Source organism: Lepidochelys kempii, chromosome 1 (genome assembly GCF_965140265.1).
Source record: "Lepidochelys kempii isolate rLepKem1 chromosome 1, rLepKem1.hap2, whole genome shotgun sequence".
Lineage (NCBI taxonomy): Eukaryota > Metazoa > Chordata > Testudines > Cheloniidae > Lepidochelys > Lepidochelys kempii.
The window spans coordinates 209,462,219-209,480,908 of NC_133256.1; the positions used below are offsets into that span (position 1 = coordinate 209,462,219).

At 46.7% G+C, this 18,690-nt stretch overlaps 1 protein-coding gene across 7 annotated transcripts in view; it reads right to left on the bottom strand.

Moving 5' to 3' along the window:
* PIANP (PILR alpha associated neural protein) overlaps nt 1-18,690 on the bottom strand; it is a 41,381-nt gene that overhangs the window by 13,896 nt on the left and 8,795 nt on the right. For 3 of the 7 annotated variants that reach the window (XM_073311522.1, XM_073311503.1, XM_073311485.1), the window contains 2 exons: nt 10,652-10,776; nt 3,729-3,917 (listed from right to left, as the gene is read on the bottom strand). The exons of 1 other annotated variant lie outside the window; for it this stretch is intronic. The gene's annotated coding sequence lies outside the window, so the exon portion shown is untranslated. Of the gene's footprint in view, nt 1-3,728; nt 3,918-10,651; nt 10,777-11,208; nt 11,258-18,690 lie in introns of those variants that run through there. 3 more of the 7 variants (XM_073311529.1, XM_073311536.1, XM_073311494.1) reach the window with 3 other exon arrangements.

Below are 18,690 nucleotides of genomic sequence, written 5' to 3' on the forward strand. Positions count from 1 at the left end.
AACATGTTCTTTTTGTCTTTCAGAAAATCAGGAAAAGCTGATGCCAGCTGAAAAGCAACCCAATACCATGAATCTACTATCACAATAGAAATTGTGTTCTGTGTTCTATGTTTTGTCTTGTGTTTTGTCTTGTTGCTAGCACTGTTGTGTGTTTTAAAAAAAAAAAAAAATACTGAAGACATGCAGGAACTTAAAAATAAATTAAGCTTTCTGTCCCAGCTACAGGACAGCCTGATACAAAAACAAGTACATGCCAATGTAGACTTGGTCCAAATTGGTCTAGGTAACCTAAAAGGCCGATGGAATCTTTAGTAATGGCTTAATACTACCACATGGCTTATCCATAAGAAAAAAAAAATATTAGAAATAGGAAACTACACAGCCATAGCTATGGGATGCACTGAAATGCAGAAACTTGCACTAGCTACTTTGGAACACAAAATGTTCTGGGTCATATTGGGAAATATTAAGGGTTTGATGCATTTGTTAAAAAAGAAAGAGATCATTGTTTGACACTTATCAATATGAATGGATGCAATATGTTTCCAGTATTGTAAACCAGACTTGTTAATGGGAGAAATTGTTGTCAAAATTGCACACCAACAGTCCCTGGAGGCAAAGGTATTGAAGGTTCGCCCACTCCCCATATTACACATGGGATCCTTCTGGCTACCCTGGACCTTGAGCCAGTGCGCTGGGGAGGGAGGGAAGCTATTGGACACTAGAGGTTGTACCGAATGGACTCCTCAAAAATGGGTGTGCCTCACCTTGCCTATTGCCCCAGAACCTTGTAGTAAAGATACATCACTGGGATCATGTATGTGGCATGAATTGGAATCACAAACTCAAATTGCCTCACAGTACTTTCTCTTGAATAGGCTACATAGAAAGTGACACTGACGATTATAAATCTTAGTGTCAAAAGGGGGATTATGTTGGATCATATTAAAGAAGTTCTGTATTAAAATCACAAATGAGTTTGATTCCCCAGAGTTTAAATTCCAGGGTATTACTAATTAAGAGGTCTCTTGGTTTTTGGTACTGTTTTTCTCCCTCTGTGTGTGAAACTTGCAAGCTGCTAACTGTGTTAGTACATTCTAAGACAGAGTCTGTTCTCAAAGCAATTCACAGAGAGAGAGACTCAAAGCAATACTCTAACAACAGAAACAGCACCCAGAGACTCCCCGCCCTTTTGTTGTATTAACAATTGTGATTAAAATAGAGATAGAGGATGTATGTGGATGGATGCTTGGTGTAGATAATAACTGAATGATCAGGGAGGTGCCAGCCTAAGAATCCAGTGTCCATCGGCTGAAGAAGGCGTCAAGCGGAAATAACCAGAGGACCCCCCGGAGGGCAGACTGGAATCCACCCAACAGCCTCAAGAATGGGAGAACCAAAGAACAAGATAACATCTTGGAGCTGTCAGGAATGTGCTATCTGCTGATTGATTCAGCAACAGCATGATGAAGCAATTCCCATAGACTGCCATAGGAAGAAATTCCTATAAAAATAGACTCTAAAAAGTGAGAACTTGGGGGTCTGATTCTGCAAACCAACTTCCAGGAGCATCAGATGAGCATCTGACAAGGCCCTGCTCCCTCCTCATGTCCAGGCCACCTGGCCAGTGGCTTGGCATGAGCAACTCTAAGGCTGGTAACTATGATAACAACCTTGCAGAACCTGTGTGTGTGTATGAATGAATGTGTGAATAAATATGAGATTGAATGGAATGTTATAACTATAACTAACTGCTTACTATGATTCTTTCTGTATTCACAATAAATGTGGTATTTTGCCTTTTTTCCCTTTAATAAGATCCTGCTGGTTTTTATTTTATTGGTACAACAGCATGGCACTAAGAGGCATGGTGTTGCTACCCTTCATGCCCTGGAGATGCTCCATCTCTCAGGCCCCTCCCTCTAAGCAGTGCCCAGTGGAGTCCCAGACTCTTTTCCAAGATGTGGGGGTGAGGAGGTGCCTGACACTGGGAGTCCGTTATAAAGCAAAACCTTTACACAGAAAATCAATATGAAAATTTTCTGAATATTCTGAAAATTCTGAAAATTTCTTTGTGGTAGCTACATAATATTATCCTCAGGGTCAATGAGGACGTGTATGTGCGGGGAACCCATTGACAGGTCCTGCTGCTCTGTCTTGGTACCCAGTGGAGGGGTGGAAAACAGTCTGTGTGTGCATATGTCTGGGTGAAACTCATGAATCACTGAGCATGGAGAATGTCCTGCCAGGGCTGACTCAAGGGCCAACCTGTTGCACAACTTCCACTCCCAAGCTCCACAGAGCCCTTTGGAGGTTTTTGCCATCCCCTCCTGTTTAGTCTCCCCCTGTCATGTCATTAATTAAAAACAATCCCCCCCTCCCCACACCCTTTTAAATGAAAGTCCCTTCCTATTGGTAGGTAACGAGTGTCACACCAACTGTGGGGCAAGGGAGATGTCCTCCCTGACCTGTTAAGTGGGGATATTTTTAGGTCTCTTCTGCTAAATGTTTAAACAAGGTTCACAGAGGGGGAAAAACCTCATCCATCTGCTAATGCAACCTCTCCCGCTCCCACACGTGACAGGATGACCCTGTGAAGAGAACCTGGGGTTCCCCTGGATACAAAAATGGGGGGAGATCAGTAGCCACTCTTGCCACTGCATCCCATTGATGCAGGGGTTACATTACTCCCAAGCTGTGATGGATAGAGTGAGACCTAGAACTTGCATGGAAGATGTTCAAATGCAGCTCAGCCCAAAGACACCTGATAGGGTGAGGTTCCCGCAGAGCCCAAAGGATTCCTAGCAGGACCTAGGTTATCTGGATTATTATCATAGAATATCAGGGTTGGAAGGGACCTCAGGAGATCATCTAGTCCAACCCCCTGCTTAAAGCAGGACGAATCCCCAGTTTTTGCCGCAGATCCCTAAATGGCCCCCTCAAGGATTGAACTCACAACCCTGTGTTTAGCAGGCCAACGCTCAAACCACTGAGCTATCCCTCCCACGCATCATGTTGCCCTAGAAGATTAAACATGCTTGAGAGACTGGCAGCAAATCCTTATGCTACTGTCCCAGGGCATGGACCCCTTTGTATTTTGGGAATGACAGTGTGAAACCCAGCGCTAGTGTCCTGGGGTGTGGATCCCACCAGGCTCAGAAGGTTGGTGTGCGAATCCTAGCAATAGTGCTCCGAGGTGCAGCTTACCACCTGCCCAGACTGCACTAGACATTAGGGCCCCAGGATAAGGATCCTGCTGTGCTTAGGGGCTGGGAATGTGAATTCCAGAGGTAGTGCTCTGTGGTGCAGATCTTTCTGCACTCAATGGCTGGGAGTAGGAATCTGGCTGCTATTGTCCTGGGGGTGGGAATCCTACATGGAGGATGGGAGTGTAAATCTCTGTGCTACTGAACTGAAGCTTCGTTCCACCTATACTTGGGAGGGGATGTTGGGAGTGGAATCCCAGCACTTGGGAGTTTAGGTGCAGGTGGCATGAATCACAGTCCTAATGCCCTGTAATGCAGATCCTGCTGTGCTTAGGGGCTGTGAGTGTGAATGTGTGTGTCAGTGCCTCAGGCTGTGTTAAAGATCTGGGAATGCAAATCCTGGTGCTAGCACCCTGCAACACAGTACCTGTGTGCATGAGTGTGTGAATTTCAGCCCTAATGTCCTGGGGGTGTGGATGCCACTGCCTCTGGCAGCTGGAAGTGTGAATCCCAGGCTGGTACCTGCAGGTGCAGATCTTCCTGTGCTCAGGAGCTGGGAGTCTGAATCCAGCTTTACTCCGGGGCTAGAAGCAGGAGTTCTGGTGCCCTTGGGTGGGGATTCCACTCTGATGCTGGCAGACCAGGTTCTATGCCACGGTTTATGCCACGGTCCCCTTGTCTCAGGTTTATGCCACGGTCCCCTTGTCTCAACTGAAGACCGACAAACATACAACTGGAATCAGTCTGGTTCACCTGTGTGTTAATATTGTTAAAATAACTACAGTAAAACCCCACTATAATGCGATAATTGGGGTCCAAAAAATTTGATAGCGATAAATATGGGGGTCGCTTTTGAGCGGGGTTACAAAAATTTACCATTTCAAGCCAGTCAGTTTAAGTCTTGTTAAAAACCACGGTTATCCCAGCGTGTTTTAAATACAGAAGTAATAATTTAATTACATGTATATGAAAGAAACATGTGAAATGGACTATACTGATCATTGCGCAGAGTGCAAAGTCAATCTGGTTGCATGACTCCATAATTTTAAATTTCATCACTTCTTTAAAAAAAAAAAAAAAGCTATTTGCTGTTGGCTTCTAGCAAAGTCAAGAATGCTTCCGAGTCGGAGGATTTTGACGCTGTCCACGTCTTGAGTTTCCAGCCCCTCAAACTAGCTTCTAAGTGCTCTACTACCTTGGACACTTTTGGTGGGGGAGTTGAGGTGCCATCATCCTCATCATTGTCATTAGCGCCACTGGTTTTGGGCTCTGGTGGTGCAGCTTCATTCTTCCCATTGACATTTGCAACAATTTCGTCATCTGAGATGTGTTCGTATATGGGGCAGATGTCATCTGCTGAAAACCGGCTGAGGATAACATGATGACTGTGCTCATATTCTCTGAGTGCTTCTTGGACTAAACATACGTTGTCTTCAATGAATCTTGTAAATTCAAGCTCGTTGTCATTACCGTCATCGTGTGTAGATGACAGAAAAACTGGACCAAGACCCTTTATCCAGCATCGTTCAATGCAACGTGCAGAGATAGCATCCCAGGCTTTCCCGCCAAGGTGACAGACTTCTTTCAAGTTGAGTGACGCCAGTGATGTGTCGGTGGAGGAGCTGTTATCCGCTACCATCCACTTAATCATTTCACTATGATAGTTTTGCTTAAATACCAATATGATGCCTTAGTCCAGTGGTTGGATTTCTGATGTAGAGTTCTTTGGGAAATGAGATTTTAATCTTGCCATCACAACTGACAAGATTTTCTGCTGTGGGGTGAGCAGGGCAATTATCCAGCAGGAGGAGAGCTTTTTCCTCCTGCTTGAGTTTTTGCAAAGGAGCCCAAATGGCTGGCACGAAAGTTTTATGGAACCAGTCTTCAAATATGGAGCTATTCATCCATGCATTCTTGCTGTTGGTATATTCAAAGGGAAGGGCCTTCCTATTAACATGATGAAAACATCTGGGAGACCTCGCTTTTCCGATCATCAGAGATCTGACTTGTTTTGCATCAACAAGTCTGGCAGCCACAAAGAGAGTGACTCGGTCCTTCCTCTGCTTAAAGCCTTCTCATTTGTGACTATCAGTCCTGGTTGCGAGGGTGCGATCGGGTAATATTTTAAAGTATAAACCAGTCTCATCACAGTTGTAAACTTGATCGGCTGTGTAGCAACCTTCCTCCAGCAACATTTTAAGCTCAACTGGGTAGGAATCAGCAGATTCTTTATCAGCTGAATGGATTTCCCCAGACACAAGAACTTGGCTTATAGTTCTTAAATCTGTCCAGCCAGCCATTACTCGCCTTAAATTTGGCTTCATTTCCATTGATAAGGCGATTGAATTTCTCACTTGAACTTTCAGAATAGGGCCAGAAACGGGAACTCCTTCTGAGCGAGCCTGGACAAACCATTGGTACAAGGCTGAATCTAGGCTTTCGTCATTAGCAAACTTGACCTTTTTACACTGTAAACCAGTTTCCTCTTCAAGAATGCAGGGTAGGCTACAGAGCTTTTCTTCTTTTTTCCACCCTCGCAGAGTGGACTCGCTAATTCCCAGATCTCTAGCAAGCTGAGTTTGTTGTTTGCCCTTCTTTAGTTGATCCAGGGCATACAATTTCTCTTGGGCAGAAAATGACTTGCGTTTCCGAATGGCATATCCATAATGGTAAAATATTTTTTAAAAAAAATATAGGAAACTAATAATAAGTTCATAGGCAAACACCATACACACGTACAACCCAAGAACTAAGTGCAGTGGGCCTGCAATGGCCACGAGTCACTTTATCTTATAAGACCGGAAGAACACGGTTTATTTATAAATGTCATAAAAAAAGTATTCCGGTAAAATGCGAACAGTATTACGGCCTTAAAGGGGAGCCAACTTATGATCACGTTATATCCGAATTTGCATTATTGCGAGGTTTGACTGTATTAGAATTATAAGGATGTGTTTAGTCTCTATTGAATGCTTGTGAGTTGCTGCATGCATTAATCTCACATCATCTGTATCCCATATTTAGGCCCCTACCAATTTCACAGTCATAGGATTTTTAAAAAAATCATACATTTCTTGATTTCTGCTATTTAAATCTGAAATTTCATGGTGTTGTAATTGTAGGCATCCTAACCCAAAAAGGAGTGGTGAGTGTGGGGGAGTTTTTGTATGCTTATTTTGGGGGGGGGGGGGGGGGGAGGGTTGCAGTACTGTTGTCCTTACTTCTGCGCTGGTGGTGGTGGTGATGCCTTCAGAGCTGGGCGGCTGGAGAGCAGTGTCTGCTTGCTGGGAGCCCAGCTCTGAAAGCAGAGCCCCTGCCAGCAGTAGCACAGAAATAAGGGTGGCATGGTATGGTATTGCCAGCCTTACTTCTGCTCTGCTGCTGGTGGGGTGCTGCCTTCAGAGCTGGGCACCTGACCAACAGCCGCCACTCTCTGGTCACCCAGCTCTCAAGGCAGTGCAGAAGTAAGGTTAGCAATACCACGACCCCCCCTAAAATAACCTTGCTACCCCCTTGCAACTCCCTTTTGGGTCAGGGCCCCCAATTTGAGAGACGCTGGTCTTCCCTGTGAAATCTGTATTGTATAAGGTAAAAGCACACAAAAGACCAGATTTCACAGTCCATGACACACTTTTCCATGGCTAGGAATTTGGTAGGGTCCTACCCATGCTGTAAGGCAATATTTGAGCAGTTGTATTGTGAACCTCTGAACTGTGTAAATCCCCAGACAGGAGAGAGACATCAATTAGTGTAAGGTGCTGATCTTCAACAGAAGGGTGTTACAGCCTCCCCAAAAGGAAAAGTCCATTGATGGGATGTTGAGACTGGAATTTCCCTGTGTACCATCAACAAAAGGATAAAAGACTTTTACTATTCTGCCGTTCTCCCTGTGAAGAAGAGTCAATCAAGTGGACTCCTTCCATCAGCTAAGTTTGCAACTCAGAGGATAGGGCAGGAGCAGAATAAAAACCCCAAACAAAAGGAACTTGGGATCTCTATGCAGCTTGGACTTGGGAGGGTGTGGGGAGGTGTTTCTAAGCATAAGCAAGAGATCCCCAGCTGCTTAACTTGGGTTAGCCCTAACCAACATATGGAGTTTGCTTATTACAGAAGCTTCTATTACCTGATGAAATTTAAGACTGTAACTCATTTGTGTATCTATGTTTACATGCTTTATCCTTGTAAATAACTCTTTAATTTCCTTTTCCTATTTAATAAATCTGTATATAGTTTATTGTAAGATTGGCTCCAAATAATGTTTTTGGTGGGAGATCTAACGTGCAACTGACCTGGGGTAAGTAACTGGTCCTTTGGGTCTGAGAGTAGCTTGAATACTGCTGTGATTCTTGGTGTAAGAGACCATCTATCACAGAGGTAGGCTCACTTAGGTGGCAAGATAAATCAGAGTACCCAAGGGGACTGTCTGTGACTCCATGAGAAGGCTGTTAAAGTACCTGAGGAGTTTTCACTTGACACTTGGTTGCTGAAATCTAAGGGTAGAACTCACAACTGATTTGGCGTTTGTGCCCAGGTTCCTAAAACTCTGCCCTGAGGTTGGTACCACGCTCTTGAGTCACTGCAGGCAGCATTACACGCACTATGCACCCAGACTTAGACTGTGAATACTGAAGCTAATGTACTAACTAGGAGCAGATCTCATTGTGCTTGGAGGCTGGGAACGGGAATCCCAGTGCTGTTACTCTGGGTTGTGTAGCCAGCTGCATTCACCTCACTGGTTCTGGTTTCCTGTGTCAGAGATCCCACAGTTCTTGGAAACTAGGAGCGTGAATCTTGGTGCTTATGCCACAAAGCATGGATACCACTGAGCCAAGGGACTGGCAATATGCCTCTCAGAACTAATGCCCTGGGCAGTCTGCTGCACTCATGGGCTGGAAGCATGCATTCCTGTGTTAGTAGGCTGAACCCAAGATGATGCTCCACTTGGATGCTGTGTATATGACTCCCACTGCTAGTGTCCTGAACTGCAGATCCTGTTGCATTCAGTTGGAATTCAAAAACTCATTATTGACAACTGTTGATCCATGCCAATGCCTCTCATAGGTGGGAGCCAAGAACACTCAATTCTTTCTGCCATCCTATTCAATATAAAACTGTAGAGAGAAATAGGGAGACTGCAAGGGCTGAGGTGCCAGCAATAAGCAAATAGCCAACTCTGCATCAGTTGTTATCTGCACTGTCCAACTGCTGGAAGTTGAAGTGAGACAAATTTAAATAAGGGGCAAATTTTTAACAATAAGGATCCCACAATAGAATAATTTACCTCAGACTGTGATGGATTGTCTTTAAATGGATATATTTCTAAAAGATATGCTGTAGCTCAGCCAGAAGTTATGGGCTTGATGAAGGAAATAAAATTGATGAAATTCTATGGTCTGTGCTATACAGGAGGTCAGATGAGATGATCACAATGGTCCCTTGAGGCCTTGGAAACTATAAATCTCAGAGTTTTCTTGATGTCTTGCAGTGAACAACATCTGAATAATGAGCAACTGATTAAAGCTGAATACGTACAAGACAGGTCATACTAGTGGGAAGAAGGTAGCCAGGGATGGTTTAAAGATTGCACCTAATTCTATCTGACTTGGCTCTGGCCATAGTGATCTGTATATTTGTAACATCTAAATAAGACTTTTGCAATACTCTATATAGGAATGAAGCACTTTACCTTCAGAGCACTTTGGCTAATTCAGAATGCATCAGCCTGTTTGTTCAGCAACATATTTTTCTGGAATGCATCACCCTGCACTCCACGCAGGGCCCCCATTGAACACAGAGCCAATTCAGGGTCTCCATCCTGATATTCAAAGCCCTCCATGGGACTGACCCCAGTGACATGAGCACTCAATCACCTCTCCCTCTGCGATGATTGCCTCACATGACAAATACCTTCCACTGGAATAATGAAATTGTCAACCTGGGGGAAGGGGGTGGCTCATGATTATGAGGAACAGAACATTCATAGGAGCTGGGCCAAGACTATGGACCTCACTACCAGATAAAACAACATTCCCCATTAACTCCACCTCATTGAGAGCTAAAGGCAAACTCCCTCTTTGCTCAGTCTAACCCACACCAAATTCCTACTCTTTATAATAATTTAAAAAGCCAAAACAAAACTGAGCATGACCCACTCACCACTCAGCAAGGAAGAGAGTGAAATCATGTCTGTCACTGAGAAGTGTTCACATACTGTGGTGGCAGCCATCTGTGTACGAACCTGGATAGACTGGGGTCTGGGACTGTGAATCCCAGTGGCAGTGTTTAGCAGCAGACTCCACTAAGCCTGGGCATTGTGAATCTCAGGGCTAATGTGCCAAGGTGCCAATCCCATCATACTTGATCAGTAGGAGCGCAAATCCTGGTGCTAGTGGCTCAAGGTATGACTTGCTCTGGTTTTTAGGGCAGGAAGTGTGAATCCCAGTGTTAGAGAACTGGGAAAGGAGGCATTTGCCCTAAGGTGTGGATTCTGCTGCACTTGGGTGGGGTTAGGAGCCTGGGAGCGTGAATTGCAAATGCTAGTGTCCTGGGGATGTTGAAATCATGGTACTAATTCACTTGGGCTAACCCATTGTCACTGTGCTCGGGGCTGGGAAATGGGATCCCACATCCTGTGGGATGTAGCTGTGTTTGGAGGCTGAGAATTTGAATCCAGGGTGATGAATGTCTGTGGATGCTGTGCTAGCTGAAATTGTGAATCCCGTGCTAATACCCCACCGTGTTGGTCCCATAGTGCTGGGAGTGTGAACCCAATGTTAATGCACTGGGGTGAGGATCTTGAAGTGTTCAGTGACTGGCAATGGGAATCCCAATGCAAGTGTCCTAGGGCATAGATCCCAGTGTGCTCAGATACTGGGCACGTGAATCCCAGGTGCCCACTGTCTGGGGGAACGATTCTGGGTGTGCCTTTCGGGGATGGATTTCCTTGTGCTTCGGGCCAGAGGTGTGAAGTCAGTGCTTGTACACTGGGCGTAGATCTGCATTTGGGAATTGCGAGTGTGACCCCCTGTGGTAGCGCTCTGGGGGTGCGGATTCCGGGCACCGTGTTGTGAGGATTCCCCCGCATGTGTAACAAGTATGTTGATTCTCTGCCTCTCCAATTTCCCTCACAGTCCCTTATGTCCAAATCCTCGGCTCTCCAGTCTCCCCTGCACGCTTCCTCCAGCGCCAGCTCCAGCACAACAGGTCTCCTGGGGCCGCAGGGCTGGGAGTATTGGACAGGGCGAGAGGCATCCGCCCCGGAGCCAGGTGAGGGGTGTTCGCGGAAGACAGCTGCGGCTGGAGGCGGGGAGCGGCCAGGGACCCCGAGAGCCAGGCGGGCAGGGGAGGAAGGACGTGGGGAAGGATGCGCCCCCCTCCCCAGCCCCGCCCATCCAGCCGCATCCCCGGGACCGTCTGCGGCGCCCGGAGGCAGGGAACAAACTCACCTTGCGGGCAGACGCCCGAGGGCCAGCCGGAGCGGGGGAGCCCGGGGCAAGGGGGGCCCGGCTAAGTCGGCTGCGGCCGGTGCCTCGCATGGCCGGGCGGGCGGCTCGGCGGGGCTGAGCCCTGGCTGCAGGAGACCGAGAGACTGTCTTGAAATAAACAGCTGCTGAGGGCTGGGCCAGCTCCGTCCTGCCTCTGTCTCTCCTCGCTGGCTGCCTTTAACCCCCTGGGTGCCGTCTCGCCCGCCGAGCAGACGCAGCCCCGGCTGGCTGTGCAGGCAGAGCTGGGGGCGGGCAGCCTGAGGCGGGAGAGCCGAGGCTGGGGCCCCGCGAACAGCCCAGAGCTTCGGAGCGACTGGAGCCTTAACCCCGCCCGAGAGCCTCGGTCCTGCCTCTGCCCGCCGCCGCCCAGCCCCGGAGCTCTCCCTTTCCCGCCCCGCAGCGCTCCCGTCCAGCCCCTGCTCCGGGGTCAGCCGCCAGTGCCCCCGAGCCCCCGCCGCTCAGCCTCCCCTCTCCTCCGCACACCCCATCCACCCCCCGCCTTGTGCCCCCCAACAGACCTGGCCCCCAGCAGCTGAGCCCTCCTGCTCCCTGCAGCAAGACCCGTCCCCTCCCCTCCCCTCCCCCGGCTCAGTCTGTCTGTCTGTCTGTTTTCCCCGCTCATCTGGCTGCTTATTGTTAGGATCTTAACGGGAAGCGATTACGTTGCTATGGAGAGAGGTGTCTCCAAGGGACCCGTCACTTCTGGCTTGAGCGCTACCCAGTGAAGTCAGACGCCAGAAAGGTCTGTCCTTGGGAGGAGTGATGCAGAACACCCCCCCCCACGCCCCCCTTGGAAAGCCCCTCTCCACAATCTTCCCGCTAGACTCACTTCTTCCTCAAACTCCCTCCCCATCATCCCTGCCCCCTCGAGCCCCCTCCCCCATAAACCTTCCAAAATCTCCTCCCCCTTCCCAATCCTGTAACCTCACCTCTGTAATCTCCTCTCTCCCAAAAGACCCCCAACACCCACCCAGAATATCCCACCTCCAGGATATTCCCCTTCTCTGGAATCTTCTGATCCGTGTCTCACGCAGAAATTACCCAGTGATTACCCTCCCAAGAGTCACCCCTGGAACCCTCCCCCTTCCCCAAAATCGCCTCTAAAACCCTGGACCCCTCCTCTATGCAGCAGTTCTTCTTTTGAGACCCCCCACCCAACACTCAGCATAGTGCCCCACCAGAACAGGACTGCCCCTTTCCCATACCCTCTTCCTCTACCAGATGCCCACTTCAGATCTCTCCTGATGCCACTGGAATCTCCATCTCTCTAATATCCCCACTAGACTCCCCTTGCCCCAAACTTCAGATCTTCAGAATCTATTTGTGATCCTCTAGATCAAACTTAGGCAACTGTTGTTATCCTTCTAAAGTAGTGAACTGAACTGTTTGTATGCCTGGGGGAGTTTGTGCATGGCAGGGTGTCTGGGTGACAGATGTACTGTGTGTCAGTGTATGTGTTTGGGGGAGCGCATCAGTGTCCACACTCTGTGTGTCAATGTGTATGTGCTTCTGAGTGTGTATTTGGATGTGTTGCTGTGTGTATTTGGGGATGTCTGTGGAAATGTTTACATTTCAGTGTATGAGAATGTGTTTGTGTGTGCCAATTTAATCGTACTTTAAATACTTTGTTGGCATGACAAGCTATACAAGTGTTGCCAAAATGTATTGAGACAGGTGTCCATCAGAGGGGAGTATGATTTGCCTAGGAAAGGACTTCACCCTGTGTTTGGTGTTTGATTCCCTATGTCCATTTGTTATTTGGATCCATTCCTGGCTGTTTCTGTATGGGAATAGCTGTGCTTGTTTTGAGTAAATCTCTGAGTGTGTGTTTGAGGCTAGAGGGGTTAGGGGGGTGTGTCTGAGGGTTGCGGATGGGGTCAACATGCAAATATTCCCTTCACCACAAAGTACTAAACACAAAGCATAGTCTAAATCCAGAGGGGAGCAACTGTGCAACCAACAGTTGACAGAGGAGAGACAGAAAGACATTTTCCATTCCAGACTCTGAAATATGAGGGAGCAAGAAAGCCATTTCCTCAAATTCTCATCTCCCAATGGATGAGGAAAGACTGTTCCTGACCTTGGGAGAGAGACAGAAAAGGTATATACTATATAGCATTATATAGCAACCTGCCATTGCATTAGGAATGGACATTGATGACAAATGGACACACAGGATCAAACCTCAAGAACCGTGTGAAGCCTAGAACAGACTATACCCACCTTTAACAGATATATGAGGAGACTGTGTCTATTACACTTTGTCAACACTTCTATAGATTGTCATGCCAATAAATTATAGTCAGTTGTTTGAGGGTGTCCGTATGTCTATTTCATGTGTGTATATGTGGTCAGTGTGTGCTTCTTGTGTGTGTTTTCACATGCCTGTCTAGGAGAGTCAGTGTGTGTTTCTTGTGTCTAGAGAATCAGTTGAGTGTGTGTGTGTCTGGGGGCATCAGCATGCATGTGTGGTTGTGCATGAGGTTGATGGTGAGATCTTGTGTGTTTGGAGGGATGTCAGTGTGTATGTTGTGGTGGGGAGGTCAGGATTTGTGTTTGCATTGGGAGAATTTTAGCGTGTGTGTATCTGGAGAGAGGTCTATGTATGTGTGCCTCAGAACCTCACCTCTTCTCCATCCCCATGATTTTATGTGGGGGTATTATCCAGGCTACTCTCCCATTCTCCAGCCTTTTCACCTCTAGCCCTCCTGGGACTTGTGCAAATGATTTGTAGAAACCTCACTCTTCTAATCTTCACCACACTCACTTTATGCAGCCAGTGATATATAGAGGACCAGAGACACCACACTGTGGGTGGGGTACATAGTGCCACCACTTCTCCCAAAATCAGACATCTTAATCCTGTGCATGTTAGCATGCAGTCTTCTCCTGGCTTTCTCCCTCTCTCCCACTCCCTCCTTCCCTTTTCCTGACCTACGAGTTAACTAAGGGGTATGAGGCTCCAGAAGGGGCTAAACTAGCCACTCAGGCTCCTGCTGACCTTTTCAAATTCTGGTGAATGCATTTATTATAATTGGGAAGCACAAAAGAGAGGAGGAAATTCAATCAGGAAAAAGGTCAGTTAAAGGGCGAAGATCCAAATGATGCAAAGCCTGAAAATCTCCCCAAGAGCAAAAACACAGGAGGAAGAAGTCAGAGAAATGGGAGATACAGAGCAAGTCGTCCCCCCTGCCCCCCACACGCCTGGGGTGAAGATAATGCAAGGTTGTTAAGAAAAGGAGAGAGATAGACAGATGAAGGGGGTAGGCGGAAAGGACAGGAAGGTGCTAGGCTGATATCTGGGTGAGATTAGCCTGAAGGGGTTATGACGAATTTAGGGGATGGGCACTGGTTAAGGGACTTTTTATTTTAAAGGGGTAGGATGGGCAGGTCACTGTGAGGTTAGGGAGTGCTTTGGGTGAGGGGGTTGTGGTGTGATTAGGGTGAGAAGGTTATAGTGACAATGGAGTAAGGGATTAGGGTGAGATTGGTGAAGAGGCTTGTTACTGTAAAGTTTGGATGAAGGGGTTGGGATGAGGTATTAAGGACTAAGGGTTTAGAGGAGGCGGATAGGGTGACATTATACACAGGGTATTATTTGGAAGGGGTTAAACTTAGGATAGTGTAAAGGTTAAAGGATCAGAGTGAGCTTAAGGTATTGATTAGGGTGATAGTGGTACTGTGAGGTCAGGCTCATGCCTTATCTGTTACGGCAATTATATATCCTAACCACTCCCTCCCTCCTCCCAATAAAAACACAAACAAAAACCAAAACCCTAGCAGTGATATAGACACATTTCTAGCTGGAGATGGTAAAACCGTTAATAATGATGCAGAAAATGCAGAAGTGTTAATAAATACTTCTAAATCTATTTTGTATTTGGAAAGGAGCAGGATGATGTACTCATATCAATTGAGGAATAGATTAACTGCTTTCCAGTCCATTAGTAACTAAGGAGGATGTTAAACAGCATCTACCAGGGATAAACATTTTAAAATTAGCACCCAGATAACTTGCACCCAAGAGTCCTAAAAGAGTTAGCTGAGGAGATCTCTGGCCCGCTGATGTTAATGTTTGATAAATAATACTGGCAAAATTCCATATGACTGGAAGAGTGCTAATATTGTGCCAGTACTCAGAAAGGGCAAGCAAGATGACCTGAATAACCAAAGGCTAGTTAGCCTGACATCAATCCTGGATAAAACAATGAAAAATCTGGTACAGGATTCAACTGATAAAAAATGAAAGGATAGGAATATAATTAATGCCAGTCAACATGGTTTATGAAGAATAGGTCTTATCAAACTAACCTGATTTCAGTGTTTGATAAGATTATAGGTTTGGTTTACAAAGGTAACTGTGTAGATGTAATAGACTTGGAGTTTTGTAAGGTGTTTGACTTAGTATTTCATGACATTCTGGTTAAAAAATTGGCACTATACACTATATTTATAGATTCCAAGGCGAGAAGGGATGATTGTGATCAGCTCATCCAGGGCTGGGCAAACTTTTTGGCCCGAGGGCCACATCTGGGTGGGGAAATTGCATGCAGGGCCATGAATGTAGGGCAGGGCAGGGGGTTGGGGTGTGGGAGGGAGTGTGGGGTGTTGGAGGGGGTGCAATGTGCAGGAAGGGGCTCAGGGAAAGGGGTTGGGGCAGAGGAGGGGTGTGGAGTGTACGCGGGAGCTCAGGGAAGAGGGTTGGGGTGCAGAAGGGAGTGCGGGAGGGAGCTAAGGACTCAGGTGCACGGAGGGGTGCGTGGGGAGCTCAAGACAGAGGGTTGGGGTGCAGGGAGGGTTGCGTGAGGGGGCTCAGAGCAGGGGGTTGGGGTACAGGCAGGAGTGCAAGGTGAAGCCGGGGGCTCAGGGCAGGGAGTTGGGGTGCAGGGTACACGAGGGGTTTGAGATGCAGGCGCCAGCTTACCTGGAGCGGCTCCAGGGTGTCAGCGGCACGCACCGGGGCCAGGGCAGGCTCCCTGCTTGCCCTGGCCCCGGGCCGCTCTGAGAATCAGCAAGCACCACGTCCCTGCGGCCCCTGGGGGAGGGGGAGCAGAGGGCTCCGCATGCTGCCCTCGCCTGTGGGTACCTCCCCTGAACCTCCCATTGGCCACGGTTCCCTGTTCCCAGCCAATGGGAGCTGCAGGGGGAGGTGCCTGCAGGCAAGGGCAGCGCACAGAGCCCTCTGGCCCCCTCCTCCAGGGGCCACAGGGACATGGTGCCGGCTGCTTCTGGGAGTGGCGTGGGCCCCACAACGCCATGGGGGTGGCAATTCCCACGGGCCGGATCCAAAGCCCTGATGGCCTGGATCCAGCTCAGGGGCCATAATTTGCCCACTCCTGATCTAGTCTGACCTCCTGTAGAACACAGCCCATAGAACTTCCCCAAAATAATTCCTAGAGCAGATCTTTTAGACAAACAACCAATCTTGAATAAAAATTGTTAGGGATGGAGAATCCACATGATTCTTGATAAGTTGTTTCAATGGTTGGTCTAACTGTTAAAATTTTACTCTTTATTTCTAGTCTGAATTTTTCTAGCTTCAGCTTCTAGCCATCATCATGCTATACGTGTCTCTTCTAGATTGAAGAGCCTATTGTTAAAGATTTGTTCCCCATGTAGGTGCTTATAGACTGTAATCAAGTCACCCTTTAACCATTTCTTTGTTAAGCTAACTAGATTGAACTCCTGGAGACTATCATTAGAAGGCATGTTTTCTAATCCTTTAATCATTTTTGTGGCTCTTCTCTGCACCCTCTCTTATCAACATCCTTCTTGAATTGTGGACATCAGAATTGGACACAGTATTCCAGCAGCAGTTGCACCAGTGCCAAATAAAGAGGTGAAATAACGTCTCTACTCCTACTCAGGATTCCTCTGTTTATGAACCCCAAGAGCACATTAATTCTTTTGGACAGTGTCACCCTGGCAGCTCATGTTCAGCTGATTATCCACCATGACCCTGAGGTCTTTTTCAGAGTCACTACTTCCCAGGATAGAGTCCTCTATCATATAAGTATGGCCTACATTCTTTGTTCCTAGATGTATACATTTACATTTAGCCATATTAAAACACATATTGTTTGCTTGCCCCCAGTTTACCAAGTCATCCAGATCACTCTGTATCAGTGACTTGTCACTTCATTACTTACCATTCCCCCAAAAGTAGCAGCAATGGGGATTCATCATCAAATGGGAGTGTCTCTAGTGTTGTTCTGCATGGACCAGTACTAAATGCACAACTATTCAACATTTTCATCAATGATCTGGAAGTAAATATTCAATCACTCTTGATAAACTTTGCATGTGATACAAAGATTAGCAGAGGGGTGAATAGTGATGAGACCAGGGCAGTCATAAAGAGTGATCTGGATTGGTTAGTAAACTGGGCCCATTCAAACAATATGTGTTTTAATACAGGCAAATGCAAAGTTATATATCGAGGAAAAAGGAATGCTGAGCTACACCTAAAGAACGAGGGACTGTATCCTGGTAAGCACTGACTCTGAAAAGGATTTAGGGGTCATATTGGGTAAACAATATGAACTCCCACTGTGGCAAAAAGGGTGACTGTGATCCTTGGATGTAGAAACAGGAAGGTGATTTTACTGCTGATTACAGCACTGATGGGACCAATATCTGAATTCTGCATCCAGTTCTAGTGTCCACATCTTTAAAAGGATGTTGGAAAATTGGAGAGTGTGCCGAGGAGAGCCACACAAATTATTTGAAAACTGGAACAAATTCCTTACAGTGAGAGACTTAAAGAGCTCCATCTGTTTAGCTGATCTAAAAGGAGACTGAGAGATGACTTGATTACAATGTATAAGTACCTTCATGGGAGAAAATACTGGGTACTAAAGGGATCTTCAGTATACAGAGAAAGACATAACAAGAACCAATGGCTGGAAGCTGAAGCCAGACAAATTCAAATTAGAAATAAGGCACACATGTTTAACAATGAGGGTGGAACAACTACTAAGGGAAGTGGTGGATTTTCTATCTCTTGGAGTATTCATATCAGGAGTGGATGCCTGCATGAAAGATATGCTTTAGTAATATACAAATTATTGGGCTTAACACAGGGGCAACTAGCTGAAATTTGATAGCCTATGATATAAAGGAGGTCAGAATGAATGATCATAATTCCCTGGCCTTAAAATGTATGAATCTATGAATACTTCCATGCTTGAATACAATTGTGAAGAATTACATGATACTGTGACCAGTCAGTATGGAGCAAGGCAAATCATGATGAATACCATGCCAGCTATCTCATTTCTTCACAACTGCATTCAAACAGAGTAACACGTTGTAATAATATAGATACACCCTAATGGGTTTAGCATAAGACAGGATGAAGTTAGGGGGAGAGGGGAGTGGGGTTTCCTGGGTGGGGGGCTATGGTTAGGGCGCAGTGAGGGGATGGGTTTTAGAGCTAGGGCTGGAAGCATTTGTCAGCCCCCAGCATTCAAAAATCATGAGTCAGGACCCAAAATAATGAGATTGGCCTAGAATATGACCTAGAATATGAGAGATTTTTTTAAAATAATAAATTTTGGATTCCTTTTCTTTGCCTTCCAGTTTTAGATTACACTGAAATCATATTTCCAGCTTTCCTCAGTAGCCATGAGGGTAGAAACTTACTTTTTCAGAAAATGAAAGCTGAATTTCTCACCGCTCCAGGAGCTGGGGCTTTAAGAAAAACACCAAATATCACAAAACTTGACCACACTAGATTAGGGCCTAAAGGTAGAGGAAAGCTATGCTTTATTGTGCTATGGTGAGGTTGTGGGAGAGTTTTTGTGAGAGATTAGAATGAGTGTTTTTGGGGAGACAGTGGGAACCTCAGCTCGAGGGCATCTCAGAGTCTGGATTACACAGGAGACTTCCACAGGCCTCTTCCTTGTTTTAGGCTCACAGCTGCATGAAATCGAAGCAGAAAGGCAGCAGTACAATCTAGCAGATGAAATGAGTGAGGGGTAGGGATGCAGAGCTAGGAT